This window comes from Oncorhynchus gorbuscha, linkage group LG19, assembly GCF_021184085.1.
Source record: "Oncorhynchus gorbuscha isolate QuinsamMale2020 ecotype Even-year linkage group LG19, OgorEven_v1.0, whole genome shotgun sequence".
NCBI classification, from domain to species: Eukaryota; Metazoa; Chordata; class Actinopteri; order Salmoniformes; family Salmonidae; genus Oncorhynchus; species Oncorhynchus gorbuscha.
Genome location: NC_060191.1, coordinates 18,302,486 through 18,326,239, shown reverse-complemented (window position 1 = coordinate 18,326,239; position 23,754 = coordinate 18,302,486). Strand labels below are relative to the sequence as shown.

General features: G+C 42.5%; 1 pseudogene; it reads left to right on the top strand.

The window, feature by feature from the left end:
* The first annotated feature begins 13 nt into the window (after window positions 1-13).
* On the top strand, window positions 14-17,650 carry LOC124006033 (annotated as a pseudogene).
* The last annotated feature ends 6,104 nt before the right edge of the window (window positions 17,651-23,754 follow it).

Genomic DNA, 23,754 nt, shown 5'->3' with positions numbered 1-23,754 from the left:
TTTGGCTTTCGGAATGCAACAATATTGGGTAAGGGCCGTCGTGTCTAGTTCGGAAGCAAAACGTTCACAATCAGACTCAGAAGTGAACAAGCGCTAGCCTGCTCGCTAGCTAGATTGCTTGGGCTGCTGTCTCAAGGAGGCAGACCGGAATCTTGTTAGGACAGCCTGTGAGGACACCGCACCCATCTGACGTGATGGTCCCGTGTAGTTCAGTTGGCAGAGCATGGAGCTTGCAATGTCATGGTTGTAGTTTCTATTTCCAATGGTGACCAGTATGAAAATGTATTGAGTAAAATGCATCAGGTTAAATTATTCCCTGCCTATGTTCTGCCAGGTTTTTTGGGATTAATAAACGAATTCATTAATATTTTGATCAGTTAAAGTCAGGCACTTGCTTGATTTATGTTTATCTAGTGCAGTGGCAACAGTAAAGAGCGAAGTCATTCTTGTCTGACAACCGTATGTTTTCCCTGTGTGACTTTACTAGGCTGTGTGAATAGGCTATTTAATTAACGCAAACATGTTCAGTCAAATGAAGAAGTCTTTCGTACACTTAGCGTCACTGCAAGCTGAGGACCTATCTGAAATAAACGTATCCAGTTGAAGTTGGAAGTTTACATACACTTAGGTTGGAGTCATTAAAACTTGTTTTTCAACCACCCCAGTCTTGTTAACACACTAGTTATGCCAAGTCTGCCAGGCAGCCGTCAAACCGTTCCTGATGCGTTCTGTCTCCTAAAGGTGAACTTACTTTGGTACAAAAAGTGCAAATCAATCACAGAACAGCAAAGAACCTTGTGAGGATGCTGGAGGAAACGGGTACAAAAGTATCTATATCCACAGTAAAACGAGTCATATATCGACTAACCTGAAAGGCTGCTCAGCAAGGAAGAAGCCATAAAAAAAACTCCATGAAAAAGCCAGACTATAGTTTGCAACATTACATGGAGAAATGTCCTCTTGTCTGATGAAACAAAAATAGAACTGTTTGGCCATAATGACCATCATTATGTTTGGAGGAAAAAGGGGGAGGCTTGCAAGCAAAAGAACTCCATCCCAACTGTGAAGTACAGGGGTGGCAGCATCATGGTGTGGGGGTGCTTTGCTGCAGGATGAAATGGTGCACTTCCCAAAATAGATGGCATCATGAGGTAGGAAAATTGTGGATATAATGAAGCAACATCTCAAGACATCATCAGTCAGGAAGTTAAAGCTTTGGTCTCAAATGGGCCTTCCAAATGAACAATGACCCCAAGCATACTTCCAAAGTTGTGGCAAAATGGCTTAAGGACAACAAAGTCAATTTGTTGGAGTGGCCATCACAAAGCCCTGACCTCAATCCTATAGACAATTTGTGGGCAGAACTGTAAAAGTGTGTTCGAGCAAGGAGGCCAACAAACCTGACTCAGCTCTGTCAGGAGGAATGGGCCAAAATTCACCAAATTTATTGTGGGAAGCTTGTGGAAGGCTACCCAAAATTACCAATACTAATTGAGTGTATGTAAACTTCTGACCCACTGGGAATGTGGTGAAAGAAATAAAAGCTGAAAACATTCTCCCTACTATTATTCTGACACTTCACATTCTTAAAATAAAGTGATCCTAACTGACCTAAGACAGGGAATTTTTACTTGGATTAAATGTTAGGAATTGTGAAAACTGAGTTTAAATGTATTTGGCTAAGGTGTATGTAAACTTCTGACTTCAACTGTACATTGTACTTGTCATTGCTAATGTGAAATATGAGCATTTTTTTATGCTCCTCCCATATGCTTTACAAATGTTATATTATCTAAAGTACACATGTAATTTCATTGAGGCAGAGATGTTTCTTCTCGGCATTTAAGCACAACTCATCTTGAAGGTTCCGGTAGTTGCATTTCATCAACACTAGAGGGCAGTGTTGTATAGTCCTGTGCTTGTATCTCAAATTATGTAAATCAAATCCTAGTAATAGATTCTCAACTCAAGTTTGTCTGGTTTTACAGACCCTGTCTTTACTTTGTTACTACCACCCCTCCAGCGTTTCTCTCATCTTATCAAGTAGCATAAGCTGCCATATGTTGTCTAATGGTATAGAAGACCCATTCTCATTGAAAAGCAAGTCTAGGACGCAGGTGATGTGGTCTATGTGCCCTATTTATATGCTTTCCGTTTTAGTTTAATTTTACGTCTTTCAGTTTTGTACACCAAGCTTTAAATGGCTAAAAATACAATATTTTTGGTTATGGAAAATATATTTCACAGCGGTTTAAATGGTACAGTGATACTATACTTGTTTGTTTTATTACTGAGACTGAAATAAGGTGCGATTTATGCGTAGTGCATCTTTATTAACACGTATCATGAGCGTTGAGACGTACCAAGGATGGTTGGAAGTGGCCCGAGGCTTTTTCTTATTTTTTTTCTTCACATGACTAACAATCTATGGACACATTTACCCACTGATAATAAGTCAATTGTTTGTGAGATGAAAGTGTTTTGGACAAAACTCAAATGTGTGACCGGTGCTTTTACTTTAAAGAAACAAGTTCTAAACAGTTTTGCTGCAGATCTTGATTTCTTTGAATGCAGTTTGTCTATTTTTCTTAACGTTTAATGCAATATGAATTCAAGACAAGTGTATCATTAATAAATAAAGTTGAAACAACCAGGTATCTCCGTACTCCTACGGCCATAACCATGGACCCTCGCACTCCCACCGTCATGTCCGAGACTGCCAGCCCGTTGTCCATGGCAACGTCGCCCACCAGCAACCACACTGGGGTGCCCGCAGCTGAGTCAAATTCTTCATCTCTGACGTCCCTGGCACAACCCGATGGGTCACAGGTCAGTGGAGGAAATCGACATTTTGAAAATACCCCTACAATTACCCCATTTGAATTCTTTATGGCAAAATGTACTTTTTTTTTCTTCCATATCTGTTCAACAGTTTTAAACACCATTTTAAACACCATACCATTACAATATTAGGCTTTTGTCATGAAAAGATTTCCTCCCTGCCACAGGTCACATTGCAGTGGTCCACGACCCACTGAGGACGGTGTCTGTGCTGGAGCCCAGGGGGTGCGGGGTGAACCAGCGGGAGGCGGTGGAGGAAACGGCTAACGCCGCCAGGTGTCTCTATGCCCAGAATGGAGGGTTCTTTGGTACTAGGAATGGGAGTGTTTGGGGAATGTAGTCAGTGACGGGGTGCAAGTGAGGGACAGTCGAGGGGAGCAGAATGCCCAGTTTTGCATCAGGAGGGACGTTACACTGTTTTTTGGGTAAGAGCTGCCGGGTCTTGTAAAATTTCCTTCTCAATCTCTCTACTCAATTTGAGCTCCATTTGTGGTTGTAATAGCTAACATAAATTTGCACTTCATGAAATTTTCTAGACAAATGCTGTCAAGGCTTGTAGTTGAGTTTGTGGAACATTGATCCTGTTATCATAAAATATGAAGTTCTTATGTTTATAACCCTATCGCGTAATATGACGCCTACTTTGGAACATAACCAATTAGATTAGGACGGGACTCCCTGTTCCCTGGAGAAGTGTTGTGTTGACCTGTCAGTCATTCTGTGTAGAGTAATGGCTCTAACTTGGAATGTTCCTGTTAACCAGATAAGGGTGTTTACGTTCATGCATGTTTGATGGGAAAAATAAGAGCAGTGAAAAAAGCAGTGGTCCCTGAACCAATAAAACCAGCCACCTGGAACAGACGGCTGCTTGGTTGTTGTGGCGTGGCTGATGTAATATTGTATGGGCAGACTCACCAAAGCATTCAATGTGTCCAATGTGCCCCCACATCTCACCCCCCCATAGATTTTCATAGACCAGAGCCTGAGGGCTGTCAACACTAAGATATGTAACTGTCACAAACTGAAGTATAAACATTTCTTGTGGAAGCCAACAAAGCTAGCCAGGCGAAAAAATAAATACATTTTTTTTTAACCTTTATTTAACTAGGCAAGTCATTTAAAAAAGAACAAATTCTTACTTTCAATGACAGCCTAGGAACAGTGGCCTAACTGCCTGTTCAGGGGCAGAACAATAGATTTGTACCTTGTCAGCTCGGGGATTTGAACTTGCAACCTTTCAGTTACTAGTCCAACGCTCTAACCACTAGGCTACCCTGATGTGTACGGAGATTTAGAATGCACTTGAGCTTTTGGCTGCCTTTTAGAAATGTTTTATCTCACTAGATTGCTGAGTGTACCCTTTTTAACATGAGTATCGAAGTATGTGCTCTCAAGAGCACATTGTTCCACAGTTGGTTATTCCTTTCTTGAGATGGCACTGGAGGATGTTATTTACTTTTTCCTCATTTTTGTCCCTGATTTTCCCTCTTTACATCCCTGTTTCTCTACTTCTTTCCCTCAAGTTATCGCTCTGATGAGGCCAACCCCATTGTGCAGTAGGACAGTGGGGTGGTGTGGCTGCTCCGAGACAGCCAGGTCTACATTAACCAGAGCATAGATGCTGAGTGTGCAAGGAGACAGGTAGCTACTGAAGGATACTGAGGATGTCTTCAATTTAGCCATACTTACTTAAAATGCTAGAGGTATGTAGATAGTTAGTATTGACATCTTTTAATATTACTTTAGGTAAAGTCTCCCATTAAGTGCAGATCTAGCATCGGCTTCCTCAACCATTAGATTAGGAAGTAAAAAGCAGGACTGGCTTTTGGTTAGCACTTAGCGGTAACTTTGTCCTAGACTTTATGTAGAAATCTGTTTTTGGCTTCACATCACTCATATAACATGGCCATTTAAAACATAGTTGTCATAATACACAATAAAAAATACATTTAGAAATATGAAGAGACATTTCCTGTGGCACAATTCACTAATGCGTATGGTGAAACACTGTTTGCCCATTCTGGCTAAGTAAAAACAACAATGATGTATTCTATCAAATTCAGCCAGAATGCTTCAATTACATTTTCACGCAGAGAACTTCCACCATGACAGCTGTTGGTCATGATGAGGAGGGGAAACTGATCCTGTCTTTTATTTAACTAGGCAAGTCAGTTAAGAACAAATTCTTAATTTTAATGACAGCCTAGGAACAGTGGGTTAACTGCCTGTTCTGGGGCAGAATGACATATTTGTACCTTGCCAGCTCAGAGATTTGAACTTGCAACCTTCCGGTTACTAGTTCAACGCTCTAACCACTAGACTACCCTGCCTGTTCCACATAGATGGACAGACGGACCACAGAGGGTAAAAATATAAAAGAGATGGGGGGGGTTACCGGTGTAACTGGTTGAGGGGGAAGTGGAAAGAGGATTGTGGGAGGCAAAGGGAATGCAGTGGGAGGGAGAGAAAATGCGTGGTCAAAGTGAAACAATGCAGGTTGGACAATGCAGGTTTGATAGGAGACAGAAGTGGGGTCATTTAGGCATATGAAAGAGATAGGGCTAAGTAATAAGGCTCTGATCAATTCTATTGATCTGGCTTTCTCTGCACCGGTGCAATGAACAAATGACCTCATTGACCTAGAGATTCATGAGTTTGTTAAAGAAATGGCTTTGAAAAGACCACAAGGGGACATGTCTGTTCATGTCCATGGCCTCTCCACTCAATATCAGGCCATATAAAGTCAATAAATCGTATCTAGTCAGCACAGTCTCTAGGTGCATATCAGTCCAACCACTGACCTTCTCCAATTGCTTCAGAAATCTTTATGGATTTGTTTTGCATTAAATGCATGTACCTTTCTCCTATATGGCCTTATGGTACTGTACTACTAGTGGTGTTGTACCAACTGTTCATTCCTCTCTAGCATGACTCTTTGGGAGTTGGCACATTTTCTGAAAGGTCAGGGGGTCATCAACGCCATCAACCTGGATGGGGGTGGTTCCTCCACTTACGTGGCAAATGGCTCATTGACCAGCTACCCCTCAGACCACTGGTAAGCCAAACAGAGAGCTTAGGTCACATGTTCATTGCAATAACATTACAAGGTTTATGTAGCTGCTTTTTGTGGCTTTTATTTTAGTCAAATGTTGTTGCTGTTTGACACACTGCAATTTCTATTCATGATATTCATTCTCTCACCTGCTTTCTTTGTCTCCATGTTCCCCATCTCGCCTATCGGTTTCCTCCTTCAGTGTCTCAGACCCCATGTGGTGCTGCCCTCGGCGGGTCTCCACCATCCTGTGTGTCCTCCAGCCCCAGTGCCAGCCTGAGGACTGCAGCAGTCACGGGATGTACATCGATGGGCACCGCCAATGCCAGGAGGGCTGGAATGGGACTGGCTGTGACAACCTGGTGTGCCAACCGCCCGCCTGCGGTGCTCACGGTGTCTGTACACAGGATGAGTGATGACTGGTGAGGAGTGGGTACAGTTGTTCTCTCTTGTGTTCTGAACAAGCTCTGAGGTCACAATGAAATGCCTCTTGCCTCTTTCTTTATCTATTCTTTCTCCTCTTATCTCATCTCTCTCCTGGTGCAGATGGCTGTGCGTGTGATGCTGGATGGAGAGGGGCGAACTGCGGCCAAGGTAATCAGCCGCTCTCTCTCTCTTTCTGGCTTGGTTTGTTTACACAACAAGTCTGTAATTTCTCCTGGTGTGAAACATGTTGCTTGTCCCCAGGACCCTATGATTTGTGAAGAATGTACTCTGTCGAGCTTTGGCAATTACGATTGGTAGTTATAAAGTCCACATTCCAGGGCAGTACTTTAACACCTCCTAGCCCTCACATTTTCTTTCACTCACTGCACCCTCTCCCAACCCCATGGTCCTATAATACACTCCTTACTTTCCTGACCAAACCTGTATTCTACCTAAAACTTTATACAGTGAGGTCATGTCCTCATATCCTGTAATACTCCCTACAAAATCTACAGTATCTGACCGTCCACCGATAACAGCTTACTTGTGTCTTAACTTATTTTATCTCTCTCTAAGTGTGTGATTTGGGTTTCTATGGTGGACGGCTGCACTAACGGGGTCGTGTCACCCTGTTTACGGTGGCTGCAGCTGCCCCATTGGTTTCCATGGTGAGTCCTGTGAACAAGGTGTGTTTATACATGGGTGTGTGTACTGCTAGTAGTAGTAGTGTGGCAGGATAAGTGTGTAAGCCTGCTTGATTGGTGTACACCTAACAACCTTTTATGATCCTCCAAAGCAAATTCGTAATCCCCTCTCAATCTCTAATTTCTCTTTCCCATTCCCCGACATTCCCTCACCTGTTTCGATAATGGCACCTTGGCGCACTTCCAATGTTATGCCTTATTCCCAGTCTCACAAGGATAACGGTGATCAACAAAAGCTTTCCCAGTGGTCCGGCTAGAACATTCCCTCTCTGTACGAGTTTTGCCAATAGTCTCGCTTCAAATCTCTGAATGAACAGCTGGAACGCATTAGCCCTAATAGGCTAAGCCTACGTTACATCACTTCCTTGGTCCTCTGATGACCAAATCCTGGACTGAATACCTTTTGCTTTGGAGATTAAATGAAGCTTTTGTTGAAGTCGTATTGTCTGTCAGAGCCTTTTCACTCTTCATGTACACCATTGCTGTAGTTCCCATGAATTATGGACTAGTTATACATGTATGTGACAATTACATATGGTGAACAGTATCTTCAAATCCCTTAGAAGGTCTAGGAAACCAAAACATTGGTACTAACCCCTGATGTTGCAAGCTAGAGCAGTGGTTTTCAAGAAGGAAGTTTCTTAACTTTAAAGCTTTATTGTATTTTCCAGTGACATCTCATCCTCTTTCCTTGGTGTCTCTTACATCCCTTCCTGTGTTCCCCTCCCCACACAGTGGTATGAGGCCACCCGTAACACCCGCGCCTGCTCTGAGCACTTTTAGTTGCAGTAAACGGATCACAACATACTGCATAAAGAGGTTACAAGCCTCTTCATGATGTCTGCACCTCAATCTCTAAAGAGTACTAATAGTTTCCTAGTTGTCATCCTGTAAAGTGTCTTGTACAGTTTGTGGACCACTTCATTCAAAGCCTGCTAGCATAGGTTTTCTGTTTTATTGGTTCCCCATTATTACATGGTACAGAGATTCAGGATATGTTTCAGTTGGCTGTACGTAGTCTAGGGCCGCCCCCAACAACAACAAAAATATAGTTTGACCGACGTCGTCTGTTCCCTCGACCAATCGATTGGTTCGATATTTTTAAACGTGTATTTTTCCATATAGACACATCCTATGTATTTTGATCAAATCAACCGTTTGCATTGAGCTTGTCTGACACTTTAAGCTCACTGTTTGATTAAATAAGACGCAAATGACTCTAGAGGGAGCCAGAGATCTAGATAACCAGAAGAAAAACCTTAACCTGACCCAACCATCCCTCTCCTGATGGCTTTTTCAGATTCTGCCTTTGTTCTCCTGAAGTTGCCGGTAATAGGCTGCACGAGGAGTCGGCAACCTTTTTTTCATGTGGAATGCCAATTTATCTTACCATATCTACCGATCTGTGTGCCAGTTATGGTTTTCATATGCACATTTATAATAACGTTTTATTTCAATCATTGTCATGTGGTTAATCAAAATTATATCTAAATTAAAATGATACAAACCTTAAAAGTAATTTCTATTGCCATTGGTCAACTATGTAAAAATAGCCTACATAAAGCCAACAAACAAAAACATTGCAGCCTGCCGGTAGAAAATATCCTATAAATGATATTGGCTATGCATGGCTTTTCTGCAATGAACTTGAAACATTGTATTAATTTGGGTCTGGTCTGAAGCTTGCTCTAGCAAACTTGCAACATTGTATAAAATATTCTGGGCCCTCTGTTTCAGGCTCCTGTGAGCTCTGGACAGACACAGCTGTAGGCTATTTGTGCAAGTGATAGGAAGCAGTGCTTGACTTGGACAGGAGCTCACTGGAGCTGAGTACCGACACCTCAAATTTCCTACTGCTTGAGCTCCAGCACCCAGAATGAGACCAGGACCTATTTCAGTCCTCCAAGTCAACCACTGATGAGAAGTAATCGGGTAGGCCTATTCAATGACGTTTCCACTGGATCAGAGCATGACATTTTTCCATTCACACTGAGTTGTATTCAGAAGGGAGAGAGCTGGAAATATTTTTGAAATATATTGAGGGACTATAGTCATTCTCAATGCATATAAAAAATACTTTGTTTGCTTGCTGTTCGAGGTGAAAACATTACTTTGAGAAGCTCCACAGCTTAACCACCACAGTGGTGGTTAAGCCAATCAGAAATACTATCAGATCCCCAAATGGGCACAATTATATGCTTAAAGTTGTCCGCAGGCCAGGTAGCCTATAGGTCTACTTCTAAGCGTAATCAGGTGCACGTCCTTACTCAACATTGACAGGAGCGCTCCAAAAAAAAGACAGTGACTAAATTGACGGAACTCGTAAATGGGTTGAAATAAACCAAAACTTGTTCCTCACAAGTGTTGCATAGGTTGTGCGCTCTGCAAACAATGTGTCCACTCCGACAATGAGAACGCTAAAAGGAATAATATATTGAATGCATCAACAGAAATAACCCAGCCGAACAAACATTGTAGATGAGCAATTAATGGCAAATGTACAAATGGTGATCTATGTAATAAGGAATTGATATACACTAACAATCAAACACAAACGATTCACACAATGAAGTTATGAAACAATGAATGTGCACAAATTGGTGGAAGAGCGCATTCTGGAGAGAGAAGCGCATCTGGGTGCTTCGTGGTCAATCCGAAGTCTGCATTGGCCATGCAGTATCTACGGAGATACGGCCTCTGCAGAAGTCAGGGCATTCATACTACTTCCACTTCGCGGTGAGTTTGTGTTTAGACAGGATGTAACACTCCCATCAACCGTCAACCAATCATGTCAATGTGGAGCTATACAGAGCCCTCCATATTGTTACATTTGTCAGGTACGTGGCCTCTGCGTGCCCTCCGGAGGCACCGTAAATTGCCTCACACCCTCCATACGGAGTCTCCGACCACATTTTCGGATCAAACATAAATGGATTTAGTCTAAGCCACCTTTTTGTCTAGTCTTAGTCGACCAACAGCCTGTCGACTAATTGGGGTCAGCCCTAATGTGGTCGTCCTGTGTGTCTAGTGTTATGTTTTTTCGTTGTAGTACAAATCAGGAAGGTTTATCTCTGAGATGATCTCAACTGTCCCAGCACACCCAGACTCATTTCCCTTCCATGTATTACCTCATTTCATCTCTTCCCCTCTCTTGTTCCTGTCTGTCATTTTACCTCCCTCCTTGTTCGTTACTTGTTGGCCTTGCTTTCTCAATTCAAAGGGCTTTATTGGCATGGGAAACATGTTAACATTGCCAAAGAAAGTGAAATAGATCATCAAAAATAAACACTGAACATTACATTCTCAAAAATTCCAAAGGAATAGACATTTCAAATGTCATATGGCTACATGCAGTTGTAACGATGTGCAAATTTGGTGAAGTACAAAAGGGGCCTTACTCAATAGCAAGGCTATGCCCACATAGTCAAAGCTTTCCTTCATTTTGGGTCAGTCACGGGGGTCAGGTATTTTGCCACCAGGTATTCTGCCATTCTAGTTTGTGCTTTTTATTTTTTATGACTTGACACATTGGAAATGTATTCTTGTTTTCTCATGTGGTTGGGTCTGATTGTGTTGGACCAACTTGCTTAGTGGACTCGTGTTAATTTCTCTGTAGGTGATTGCTTTGTTATGGAAGGTTTGGGAATCACTCACTGTCGGTCTCCCCCTCCCTTACTCTGCTGGTTGTGTCACAATGTAGGGCATAGCAGCGATATGTTCATGAGCTCTCGTCAACTCTGATGTATGACAGGCACGTGCAGACTGTCATCTCACTCCTCAGCACACTGCATTGTTTATCTCAGTGCATCACACAGAGATAGTGGATCACACTATCTCTGCTATTTACTCTAGTTCTATGTTGGTGGTGTTTTTATGTGTGGGGGTTGGAACATATCAACGCAACACTACACTGACTCATTCCCTCTGACTTTCTCGTGTGTTATAACTCACCCCCTCCCGCAGTCCTTCATCCCATGTCCTCGAAGGTTGATCCCCCCTTTCAGTCTCAATGTAGCCCAGCACAGTGCTCCTTATCAGGATGATGAGCTGACTGGCCCTCACCATCTACTGACTGCCTGGCTGCCACTCACAGCACACGCGCAGGAGTTTAAAATATTTAGACCCCTGTGAAAGAGGTGGGGGGGCTTAGTCTGGTCATGTTGGGATGTATGTCACAACCTAGAGTAACCCTAAAACATCCCCAGTCCTCTACATATGTACATTTACATTTACATTTAAGTCATTTAGCAGACGCTCTTATCCAGAGCGACTTACAAATTGGTGCATTCACCTTATGACATCCAGTGGAACAACCACTTTACAATAGTGCATCTAAATATTTTAAGGGGGGGGGGGTGAGAAGGATTACTTTATCCTATCCTAGGTATTCCTTAAAGAGGTGGGGTTTCAGGTGTCTCCGGAAGGTGGTGATTGACTCCGCTGTCCTGGCGTCGTGAGGGAGTTTGTTCCACCATTGGGGAGCCAGAGCAGCGAACAGTTTTGACTGGGCTGAGCGGGAACTGTACTTCCTCAGTGGTAGGGAGGCGAGCAGGCCAGAGGTGGATGAACGCAGTGCCCTTATTTGGGTGTAGGGCCTGATCAGAGCCTGGAGGTACTGAGGTGCCGTTCCCCTCACAGCTCCGTAGGCAAGCACCATGATCTTATAGCGGATGCGAGCTTCAACTGGAAGCCAGTGGAGAGAGCGGAGGAGCGGGGTGACGTGAGAGAACTTGGGAAGGTTGAACACTAGACGGGCTGCGGCGTTCTGGATGAGTTGTAGGGGTTTAATGGCACAGGCAGGGAGCCCAGCCAACAGCGAGTTGCAGTAATCCAGACGGGAGATGACAAGTGCCTGGATTAGGACCTGCGCCGCTTCCTGTGTGAGGCAGGGTCGTACTCTGCGGATGTTGTAGAGCATGAACCTACAGGAACGGGCCACCGCCTTGATGTTAGTTGAGAACGACAGGGTGTTGTCCAGGATCACGCCAAGGTTCTTAGCGCTCTGGGAGGAGGACACAATGGAGTTGTCAACCGTGATGGCGAGATCATGGAACGGGCAGTCCTTCCCCGGGAGGAAGAGCAGCTCCGTCTTGCCGAAGTTCAGCTTGAGGTGGTGATCCGTCATCCACACTGATATGTCTGCCAGACATGCAGAGATGCAATTCGCCACCTGGTCATCAGAAGGGGGAAAGGAGAAGATTAATTGTGTGTCGTCTGCATAGCAATGATAGGAGAGACCATGTGAGGTTATGACAGAGCCAAGTGACTTGGTGTATAGCGAGAATAGGAGAGGGCCTAGAACAGAGCCCTGGGGGACACCAGTGGTGAGAGCGCGTGGTGAGGAGACAAATTCTCGCCACGCCACCTGGTAGGAGCGACCTGTCAGGTAGGACGCAATCCAAGCGTGGGCCGCGCCGGAGATGCCCAACTCGGAGAGGGTGGAGAGGAGGATCTGATGGTTCACAGTATCGAAGGCAGCCGATAGGTCTAGAAGGATGAGAGCAGAGGAGAGAGAGTTAGCTTTAGCGGTGCGGAGCGCCTCCGTGATACAGAGAAGAGCAGTCTCAGTTGAATGACTAGTCTTGAAACCTGACTGATTTGGATCAAGAAGGTCATTCTGAGAGAGATAGCGGGAGAGCTGACCAAGGACGGCACGTTCAAGAGTTTTGGAGAGAAAAGAAAGAAGGGATACTGGTCTGTAGTTGTTGACATCGGAGGGATCTGTATATGTATATATGTATATGTCAAGTTTAATTTCTTAATAGCTTGTTTACACTAGTATGTAAATGTACAGTGCCTTCAGAAAGTATTCATACCCCTTAACTTATTCCATATTTTGTTGTTATAGCCTGACTTCAAACAGGGTTGAATATATTTTTTGGGGTGACCCATCTACACCCAATCCCCCATAATGACAAAGTGAAAACTTGTTTTTAGACATTTTTGCAAAAAATGTTTTTGTTAAATACAGAAATATTTCATTTACATAAGTATTCACACCTGTGAGTCAATACTTTGTAGAAGCATCTTAGTCTCTAAGCTTTCCACACCTGGATTGTACAACATTTGCCATTTTAATTTCAAAAGTGTAAGTCAGCCACATTCACCGTCTTCTTCATAAGCAACTCCTGTGTAGAATTGGCATTGTGTTTTAGGTTATTGTCCTGTTGAAAGGAGAATTCATCTTCCAAGTGGTGCTGCGGTCTAAGACACTGTGTTTCAGTGCAAGAGGTGACACTACAGTCCCTGGTTAGAATCAAGGGTGTATCACATCCAGCTGTGATTGGGAGTCCCATAGGGTGGTGCGTAATTGGTCCACTGGTTTGGCCAGGGCAGGCCGTCGTTGAAAATAAGAATTTGTTCTTAACTGACTTGCCTAGTTTAATTGAAAAAATATATCTCACTCTACCGGTCAAAAGTTTTAGAACGTCTACTCATTCAAGGGCTTTCCTTTATTTGTACTATTTTCTACATTGTAGAATAATAGTGAAGACATCAAAACTATGAAAAAACACATACGGAATCATGTAGTAACCAAAAGTGCCACACAAATCAAAATATATTTGAGATGCTTCAAATAGCCACCCTTTGCCTTGACAGCTTTGCACACTCTTGGCATTCTCTCAACCAGCTTCATCTGGAATGCTTTTCCAATCGTCTTGAAGGAGTTCCCACATATGCTGAGCACTTGTTGACTGCTTTTCCTTCACTCTGTTGTCCAACTCATCAATCTCAACTTGGTTGAGGTCGGGGGATTGTGGAGGCCAGGTCATCTGATGCAGCTCTCCTTCTTGGTAAAATAGCCCTTACACCGCCAGGAGGTGTGTCATTGTCCTGTTGAAAAACAAATGATAGTCCCATTAAGGCCAAACCAGATGGGATGGAGTATCGCTGTGGTAGCCATGCTGGTTAAGTGTGTCTTGAATTTGAAATAAATCAGTGTCACCAGCAAAACACCATCACACCATAACACCTCCTCCCATGCTTTACTGTGGTAAAATACACATGCAGAGATCGTCCGTTCACCCACACCGCGTTTCACAAAGACACAGCGATTGGAACCAAAAATCTCCCATTTGGACTCCAGACCAAAGGACAGATTTTCACCAGTAATGTCCATTGCTCGTGTTTATTGGCCCAAGCAAGTCTCTTATTCTTATTGGTGTCCTTTAGTAGTGGTTTCTTTGCAGCAATTTGACCATGAAGCCCTTGTTCACAGTCTCCTTTGAACAGTTGTTGTTGAGATGTCTGTTACTTGAACTCTGTGAAGCATTTATTTGGGCTGCAATTTCTGAGGCTGGTAAGTCTAATGAATGTAACCTCTGCAGCAGGGGTAACTCTGGGTCTTCCATTCCTTTGGCGGTCCTCATGGCGCTTGACGGTTTTTGCGACTGCACTTGAAATTTTTCATACTGACTGACCTTCATGTCTTAAAGTAATGATGGGACTGTCATTTCTCTTCGCTTATTTGAGCTGGACTTGGTATTTTACCAAATAGGGCTATCTTCTATATACCCCCCTTGTCACAACACAACTGATTGGCTCAAATGCATTGAGAAGGAAAGAAATTCCACAAATGACATTTTAACAAGACAGCTGTTAATTGAAATGCATTCCAAGTGACTACCTCATGAAGCTGGTTGAGAGAAAGCTTTTCGCGTTCTTGGCAGTCAAGGCAAAGGCTGGCTATTTTGAAGAATCTCAAATATAAAATATATTTTGAATTAACACTTATTTTTGGTTACTACATGATTCCGCATGTGTTACTTCATACTTTTGATGTCTTCACTTTTCTACAATGTAGAAAATAATAAAAAGATCAAGAAAAACCGTTGAATGAGTAGCAGTTCTAAAACTTTTGACTGATATTTGAGAAAGAAAATTGTCTGGTGGAAAGCAGGGTTTTTGCCTGTGCTAAGCTCCATTCTGTTTTATTTTTTTATTCCTGAACAAGTCCCCCTATTACAAGCATACCATTAAATTCATGCAGCCACATGTATGCTTAAATGGAGTGGTACTCAATGTGTTGTATTGGATTTGCCCCAAACATAACTATATTCAATACAAAAGTTAATTGCTTTTCCACATATTCTGCAGTATTACTTTAGTGCCATGTTGCAAACAGGATGCATGTTTTGGAATAGTTTTATTCTGTACAGGCTTCATTCTTCTCACTCTGTCATTTAGATTAGTATTGTGGAGTAACTACAATGTTGTTGATCCATCCTCAGTTTTCTCCTATCACAGCCATTCAACTCAACTGTGAGTTGGCCTCATGGTGAAATTCCTTAGCGGTTTCTTTCCTCTCCGGTAACTTAGGAAGGCAGCTGTATAATTGTAGACTGGGTATATTGATACGCAATCCAAAGTATAATTAATAGCTTCACCATGCTCAATGGGATATTCAATATGTACCTACCAATAGGTGCCCTTTGCGAGGCATTAGAAAACCTCTCCGGTCTTTGTGGGTGAATCTGTTTGAAATTCACTGCTCAACTGAGGGACCAATTATCTGTATGTGTTGAGGTAGTCATTCAAAAATCATGTTAAACACTTATTGCACAGAGTGGAGCTGTGAGGGGAACGGCACCTCAGTACCTCCAGGCTCTGATCAGGCCCTACACCCAAACAAGGGCACTGCGTTCATCCACCTCTGGCCTGCTCGCCTCCCTACCACTGAGGAAGTACAGCTCCCGCTCAGCCCAGTCAAAACTGTTCGCTGCTCTGGCCCCCCAATGGTGGAACAAACTCCCTCACGACGCCAGGACAGCGGAGTCAATCACCACCTTCCGGAGACACCTGAAACCCCACCTCTTTAAGGAATACCTAGGATAGGATAAGTAATCCTTCTCACCCCCCTTTAAGATTTAGATGCACTATTGTAAAGTGACTGTTCCACTCGATGTCATAAGGTGAATGCACCAATTTGTAAGTCGCTCTGGATAAGAGCGTCTGCTAAATGACTTAAATGTCAAATGTAAATGAGTGAGTCCATGCAACGTATGTGACTTGTTAAGCAAAACTTTACTTCTGACCTTTAGGCTTGCCATAACAACGGGGTCAAATACTTATTGACTTTAAATTTGTAACAATTTCAAGAAGCGTCATTTCACTTTGAAATTGTGTGTGTGTAGGCCAGTTACCATCTAATTGTCATCCATTTTAAATCCAGGCTGTAACACAACACTGTGTAAAAGGTTAAGTGGCTTGTATTTGCTTGAGGCCATGTTGAGGAATAACAAATTGTCGCATTTGTACTTTGATGGCTGTTTTTTTTTTTTTTACATCCTCTTTGCATTTTAGTCATTTTCTCTGTCCTCCATTTAAGCTGAGAGTCACAGCTAGTGCATTCAAACAAGGAAGCTGAAGTGACCATCTATAGTTGGTATGATAATGTGAGCATCGTAGTGGTGTGTGAGGATGAGACTTTAGACATGGAGAGTGGTTTCTGTAATTGCTGTTTATACTGTTTCCACAGCTGGCCATTGTCTTGCTAATCAGATGTTTGCAACATGGAGAGAGGAGACACACGAATCCAAGCCTTATCTCTGAGTAAGTGCCAAAGGTCATATCAGCTGAACCCCCTCCCTGCTGTTAACCACCTACAAATCAATCTAACTGCCCTCCTCGCATGCACAGCCACGCTCCCTCCTTTGAATCCCTCTGTCGCTCTCCTATTGTAAATCAATGCAGGTGGCCATTGTGCAAAACACAACCATGCTATTTTTCACAGCTTGGCTCTGACAGAAATTCATAGTCATTTAATCGATCATATGTTATGCCTCGATGGTGTGACTAACAGCATGTCCACTGCTATGTTTGATGTTTTAATACTTGAATGGACAAACAGTGCAGGGGCCATACGCATTTAACCCCTTACCTTTCATACGCTAGTGAGGGATTGTTTTGAGTTGCTATGGTTTCTGCCAAATGCTCTGTGGAGGGTTTTTCTCCACAATTGGAGTGGGAGGTTCAAGTTTGTTTATTCATTACTCATCTTTCTCTGCCTTATCGCTCTTCAATTCCTCCTCCCACAAATGTTCCTTTTTGGGGAACATATCAATGAATCCTCTTCTGATGATGATAATAAAAGTGGGTTGGATTTGGATTGAATATGTACATTTTCCAAGCGCTCTACATGCCGCAAATACACCACTTCCAATGCTTAGCTCCCAACGTTTTCCATTTCCCATCTCCCCTGTTCTCGCTTCTCATCCCTCATCTCTCCCCAGGCAGCGCTTGCTCATTGTCACTGGCCTGTTGACCTTTCTGCTATTGGTCAGCCTGGTGGGTCACCTGATCAAGATGTGTCCGGGGTCCGCGGCTCACCACCCCGGCCGTGTGGACAACTCCTACGTTTCTCCGACAGAGATCAATGGTGGTGTGTGCGGTTCAGGGGTCTGAGGGAAAGGGTCGCAGCCCAACAGAGGAGTATTCGAGATGGAGGACTGACTCCCAGGATGAACTGTGGTCGTGTGCGCGCTGAGGGAGGGTGATGGGGGACGGGTGGGAGTGAGCCTACCCTGTTAGGACTGTCTGGAGAAGCTCTCTCTAACATACTGTAAAGAGGGGAGAAAGGTTTAGATAGAGAATGGTTTGCAATCAATAAAGGAGAGGAAGAGATGGAGCCAGGGATAGAGAAGGGCATAAAGAGGTCAGGGAGGGGGGAGGGAGGGAGGGAGGGGAGGGAGGGAGGGAGGGAGGGAGGGAGGGAGGGAGGGAGGGAGGGAGGGAGGGAGGGAGGGAGGGAGGGAGGGCGAGCTGACAAGGGCCTCGGATGTTTCACACTCTATCCCTATTTGAAAGAGGGCTATTTGTATTTTCCCTCCGGCTCATCACTCACCATCTCGTTATCCAGAGTGGATGTAAAGAAAGAGAAACAGCCTGAAAAGAAAGGCATAAAGTAAAATGAGGAAGAAAATAACTTCTTTCACCCTTTGTACTTTTTTATACTAAATTACTTATATTGTCTTCCACTATAGATTTTTCTAAGTGACAAAAAAGAAACAATATGCCAACATATTTGATTGTGTCTAATATCAACAGTAGACCATTTGTTTACCCACTAGGATGTATGTGTCCCTATAAGAATAGGTAGTTTAAGGGGACATAAACAGAGAAGAGGATTCTGGTCCTTTTATTGTTGGCCACCCTGATGTTTGCAATCCTGTTCCACAAACATGGGATGGATTTATTCACCTGTTGCCATGAGAACAAACAAGTTAAGAACTTTGAACCCTAGCCAGGAAATCCCCAACGCTCCAATCCACTGAACATTGTATTTATGGAGTCCACTTGATCAAATGATTCAATGTGACTGCACCGGGGTTCACTGGGATTGTTTTTAAGATTTCCAAACTATTTTTTTCTGTCTGAAGTCATGTTTCCACCAGCCCTGTGAAGCACCTATTTTTGTAACCGTTCAGATAAACTGTTGAAATCCTGTTTAAATTATGTCTGGGTGCCAAGTGTGCTTCTGGTTCAGCCAAAATTGTCTTAGGCAGCAGCCGTAGGGGTTTTGAATGCAGAAATAAGCATGTACCCAAACTAGTTTGACAGTTAAAAAAAAAACTTTGTCTGACAGAGTAAGTTTGTTGACCGCTCCTTGACCCCAATCTCAATTATTTAACAGAAAGCTCATTCTCGTTATTTTTCAGTTGAGTCCTCTCACAGAGACAAGGAAATTCTTTATGGCCTTTATTTATTTTCCATATGAGAATTGTGTGGCGGCTTGGTGAGGTAGGGGGACGATGAGACTATTGGGGTAGTATATGATCATAGTGGGGGGTGTAAGGGAATGGTGTGATTATGTTGGGAGAGTGGGGATGTAAAGAGGGATGATCAACTTTAATAAAACTGTGTGTATGTATATATATACATATATATGTCACATGCACGGTTTCAATTCACCATGTTAAATATCAGAGAAAATACAAATTAGCCTGTTCTGTAAAAACAATTACGTGTGTGTGTATATATATATATGTACACACATACACACATCAGGTTAGGATTCACTGAGACATTCCAGTGGTGGTTATATTACAAGGCTGTGGGAGAACATTTTATGGGAAATGTGTTTGATGGTGTTGTTACATGTGTATGTAACATGCAGGTTACCAGATTGTGGTCTATATGGAGGCTGTTAGGGAGTTGGGTTGTCCCACTGAGACGGCTAATGACTTGTGCTCAAAAACATTGAAAGGACTTTATACAGTGATAATGACTCACTGTGTGCTAGCGATGCTGTTGTGTTTGTATAGTTACCTATCTTGACTCGCACTTCCTTGAACTGGTGAAGAGAATGGTGGAATTTCATTTGCGCTCTCACCATTAAACTTCAGGCAAGGCAAAATGCAAATCAAGGTTGTTGCTTGAGTAGAAGTTTGTTTCAATACATTTGCCTGTTGGAGAGTTGCGAGACTGGTTTTGTTTGGTAAATTGTAGACGTTTTATGCTGCTTCTGAGCTAGATGGCCAACAAGAGGTACCCGGCCTCACTACCCTGGAACATATAGGTGGCAGGTAGCCTAATGGTTGGAGCATTGGGCCATTAATCGAAAGTTCCCTAGTTCAAATCTACGAGCCATCAAGGTGAAAAATCAGTCTGTGCCCTTGAGCAAGGCACTTAACCGTAATTGCTCCAGGGTCACCCTGGCTGTCCAGGGTCACCCTGAGGGTGTCTTGGGAAGATTAGGGATATGCAAAAAACACATTTCCAATTCACACGTGTATTTACTTGAATAAATATAAGCACCCACTGAATGATCATTTCATTACATACGGCTTGTGATTAATGGGCCTTTTGCTTGAGTTGTTTTTTTTTGTACGCTTTTGCTGTAATAGTCTTGGCATATTATAAAAAACAATTTTCTGTTGTTCAGTTGTAGCCTAGCGTGGGTAGTTGTCTGTGTTAACTAGCCAGAGTCCGAGCCAGGCTGCGGAACACCGGTAGCGTTTGCCGGCCAAGAGTATTTACCAACTCTGAACAGCGTGTCGGACATAATTTGCAAACCGATTCTACATGTAGAATCATGCTAAATTTCGTCAGAGGTCCACCAGTGGGTGGTCCCTAAAACATACCGAATTTAGCATAATGCCAAATAATTGGGGGTTGATTTAGTCTAGTTTTGAGCAAATGTATATTATCTCTTTTTGTTTTACTCAGGCAAGGAAATAATTGTTTAGTTCCCATCCCATAAGGGACAGGAATTGCCACTTCAATATTTATACGTTTGATAATATGTTAATATTTGTCAAGGAATGTATTTGATGCACTTGAGTCACATATAGTGTTAATCACAAACTAAAGTCAATTAACTAAAACTGGTGTAAATGTTTCTCCTGCTTGTGCCTCCTTTACAGTCATCGCTGTGAATGACAACTCACATATCTTGTCTACTTGAAACATATTGCCGTTAATATGCAAATGCAAGAATTGAGAACAACAAACTGCAGTTTAAGGTGGTTGGCATGTCACTGCTGAGTTTGTGAAGATTGTTTTTCACCAATAAAGCAATTTTTTTCAGTATCAATGTCTTGTCTGGGATAGGTTGGTGCTATTTAGGACTTCATTCATACACCTCATACACCAGTGGTTTATTTTGGTGGACAAAGTAGCCATGTCCGTAGTCTGCCTCCACAACCGTAATTAACTCATTTGATTTATTTTTAGCGTCTCGTGAGTCCATTACATGTTGGTGCTCAACAGTCAAGGTTATTTTCCATGGGAGTGACGTGACTTGATGGCCCACCCAATCACTTGCTGACTCGCACATGTCTGCCCTGCCTTCATCTGTCCTGTTCAGCTGATGCAATTCTTAAGAGTGATGTCACTCTCCCTCCCTGCATCTCTTTGCTCCTTATCCTGCTTGTTCCCTGTCAACCTCTTTTCCTCTCTCTGTTGTCCTATCATGTTCTTACTCCCGCTTATCTCCATTCATGACATACCTTTCCCACATTACCTAGAGTGTTCGTGACTGTTCTTCAAAACAATCATTTAAGCATTCTTTGTAAATATTGAATTTCTGTGTGCCTTAGCTTGAGCGAGTATGTTTGTCTTTTAAGGTAGACAGACTGGCAGAAAAGGTTGCCCTCCCACTTGTCTGTCTTGTATTGGTTAACAGGCAAACAAGTGAAGTTTAACTGTCACACCCTGGGTCAATGTTAATCAAACAGAACCAGACGCAAATGTCATGTTTCACCTAATCATCGATCCTATCACAGGTTATTGTGGGTGTCAAACATACTGTAGGTTATGGGCGTCTGTTGTATATTTTTGTCCATTCAAAAGGGACTGCAAGAAAAACAATGTTTGAACCTATTTCACCAGTTTTGATTTTTGATTTTTTTTTTACCCATAGTTCCATATGAATCTTTCCTAGTGATGTGATTTTACTTGACATAATAGTTGTTGAGGGCTGGAAATGTCACCCTCTGCCTATCAATGGACAGAAAGTGTCAATCCAACCATAGAATGTGGCTGTATGAAGTAGCCTACCACACTTAAATGAGACCTTAACTTTGCAGTGAATGCATGCATGCTCCTGTGTTTTCACAGCCTTCTCTTTACCCCACAGCTTGAATACACAGCTGTTTTTTTCCCCAAATTCCCAAAACTCTTTCACAGGACCTTTGACATAGGTTTCCTTTTGTTGATTTTGATTATTATTATTATTTTTTTCTATTTCTGAACTGTCCCTCAAGGAATAGCTGCCCGTTGAATGTACTTTAACTGGACTACTCTGAGAAGATTATGTGATGTTCTTTTCTGTCACATGCACAGTTTCAATTCACGTTAAATACGTTTATGTTAAATATCAGAGAAAATACTAATTAGTCTGTTCTGTAAAAAAATGTACGTTATTGATTTATTAAACCGCTGAAATGACAAGTCTTCAGTGAACTGTCACCTAGTAGGTATTGCCCACTTTGAAACAAACATTAACAACATTATGTAAAGATGTGGTGTCTTCAAGTGAAAGGGAACATGTATTGTTTTTGTATAAATTGACGATGGCCCATTTAAATTACACCATTTTGTTGTTGTTGTTAAAAGCACTTGATTTATTGACAGGATGAGGTATCAGAGAAAGTCTACTTGATGTTCGGCAGATTGACATTACCTAAACCTGATGGTAATTTAAAAATTTTATTTAAAAAAAATTCACTCTTAATCCTTATTTGTTTCCTGTTTCTGAATAACGCAAATGTTTGACTTCCATAATGTAAACATTTGAATGTTCTTAATAGAAACACCATAGTAGGTTTTAATTTGTTTATCCAAGTTAAATTGGAACTCAAGTTATGGAGGTCAAGAACACACTCAGGTTGATTTTGAGTGATGTAACACTGTTGTGGCAAAAAGGAAATGGAGTTGAGCTGAAAGCCACATCTTCAGTGTTGCAATAGTAGCCAACTAAAACAGCACCGGTGTGGCCTTTGTTTTTGGGCCTGGAAAATGACAGAAATGGCTGGTTAGATTTTTCTTTACATGGACACGTATGACTGATTCACACTTTGATAATCTCACCTCTGAAAGGTGTGTGTGTGTGTGGGGGGGGGGGGGGGGGGGGGGGGGGGGTTGATTTGCCTTCCAGGAAGAGTTTGTCCCGCTGCTCGGTGCTTACACAAACACACGACTGTGCCCTATGGTCCAGTGTAGAGAAACCAGACTGCCCTAATGGAAGAGGGCAGGGTGGCTGTGGCATAAGACAACACATACTCAGTTTATGGCCTCCACATTTTTATGATGGCCTCATCCTACCCACCTCTCAGCTCTCTGACAAGAGACTTCCTCATTTCAACATGGATCTTTGTTTTGTCGGTTAGTATATATTTAGAAACACTATTTCAATCTACATACTTGCCATGTTATTTTTCTTGCCGCCTCAAACTACTTGGTATTGGTATTTCTTACATATTAGTTGTGGATGGCTGACTGAGACATGTCGTAACTTCTTATGTCTGTCTATAGGCCCACTGTGAAATGTTGTTCCATTTTCACCCCAATTGAATACTTGGCCAGCAGTCCAGGGGCAGATTGCACCAGTTGGGTGTAAAAAATAAAGTTGGTATAAAATGCTAGGTTGCACCAGGCAAAAATAAGATTAGTCGTAGCTAAATCCGATGTAAACAATGTGCCTTCATGTGCCTTCACGTCATTATGGTTGGTCAGTCATGGCAGATCAAAACAATGATTTATATAAAGCCTGGATTGATAACGCGATTGAGAGGCTTGGAAGCCACCTGTCGGCCATATTGGCACTCCGGATTAGGAGCAGTCCTCCATAGGATGAATGGAATTCTACACTATTTCAATTAAATGTTTTGAGGGACTCGGGGACTGACAAAATTACATGCATTTAACTATTTGTTGTTTGTTATAGTGGGGACAGTAACAGTACTCTCAACAACAAAAAATGCTTTAAGGAAAATGTCTTTGCTCACAATATCATTTAAAAGTATTAAGGTGTCTATAATAGAAAACGAATGTAGACATGAATAAACGCATTTGTATAGCTTCCAAAATATGTTTTAGAATTGAGTGCCTCGATGGCTGCGAGTATGGTTCAATGCAGCGCCCCCTGTTAGTCATCCAGGGTTTAAACACATCATTGATTCTAAACTTTGCAACGTATGTTCGTCACATCACAAAGCCTACCACTACGCATGCAAATTTTTCTCAACCACAACTGGATGGATAATTACTCTGGGAATGAATATCACTGAA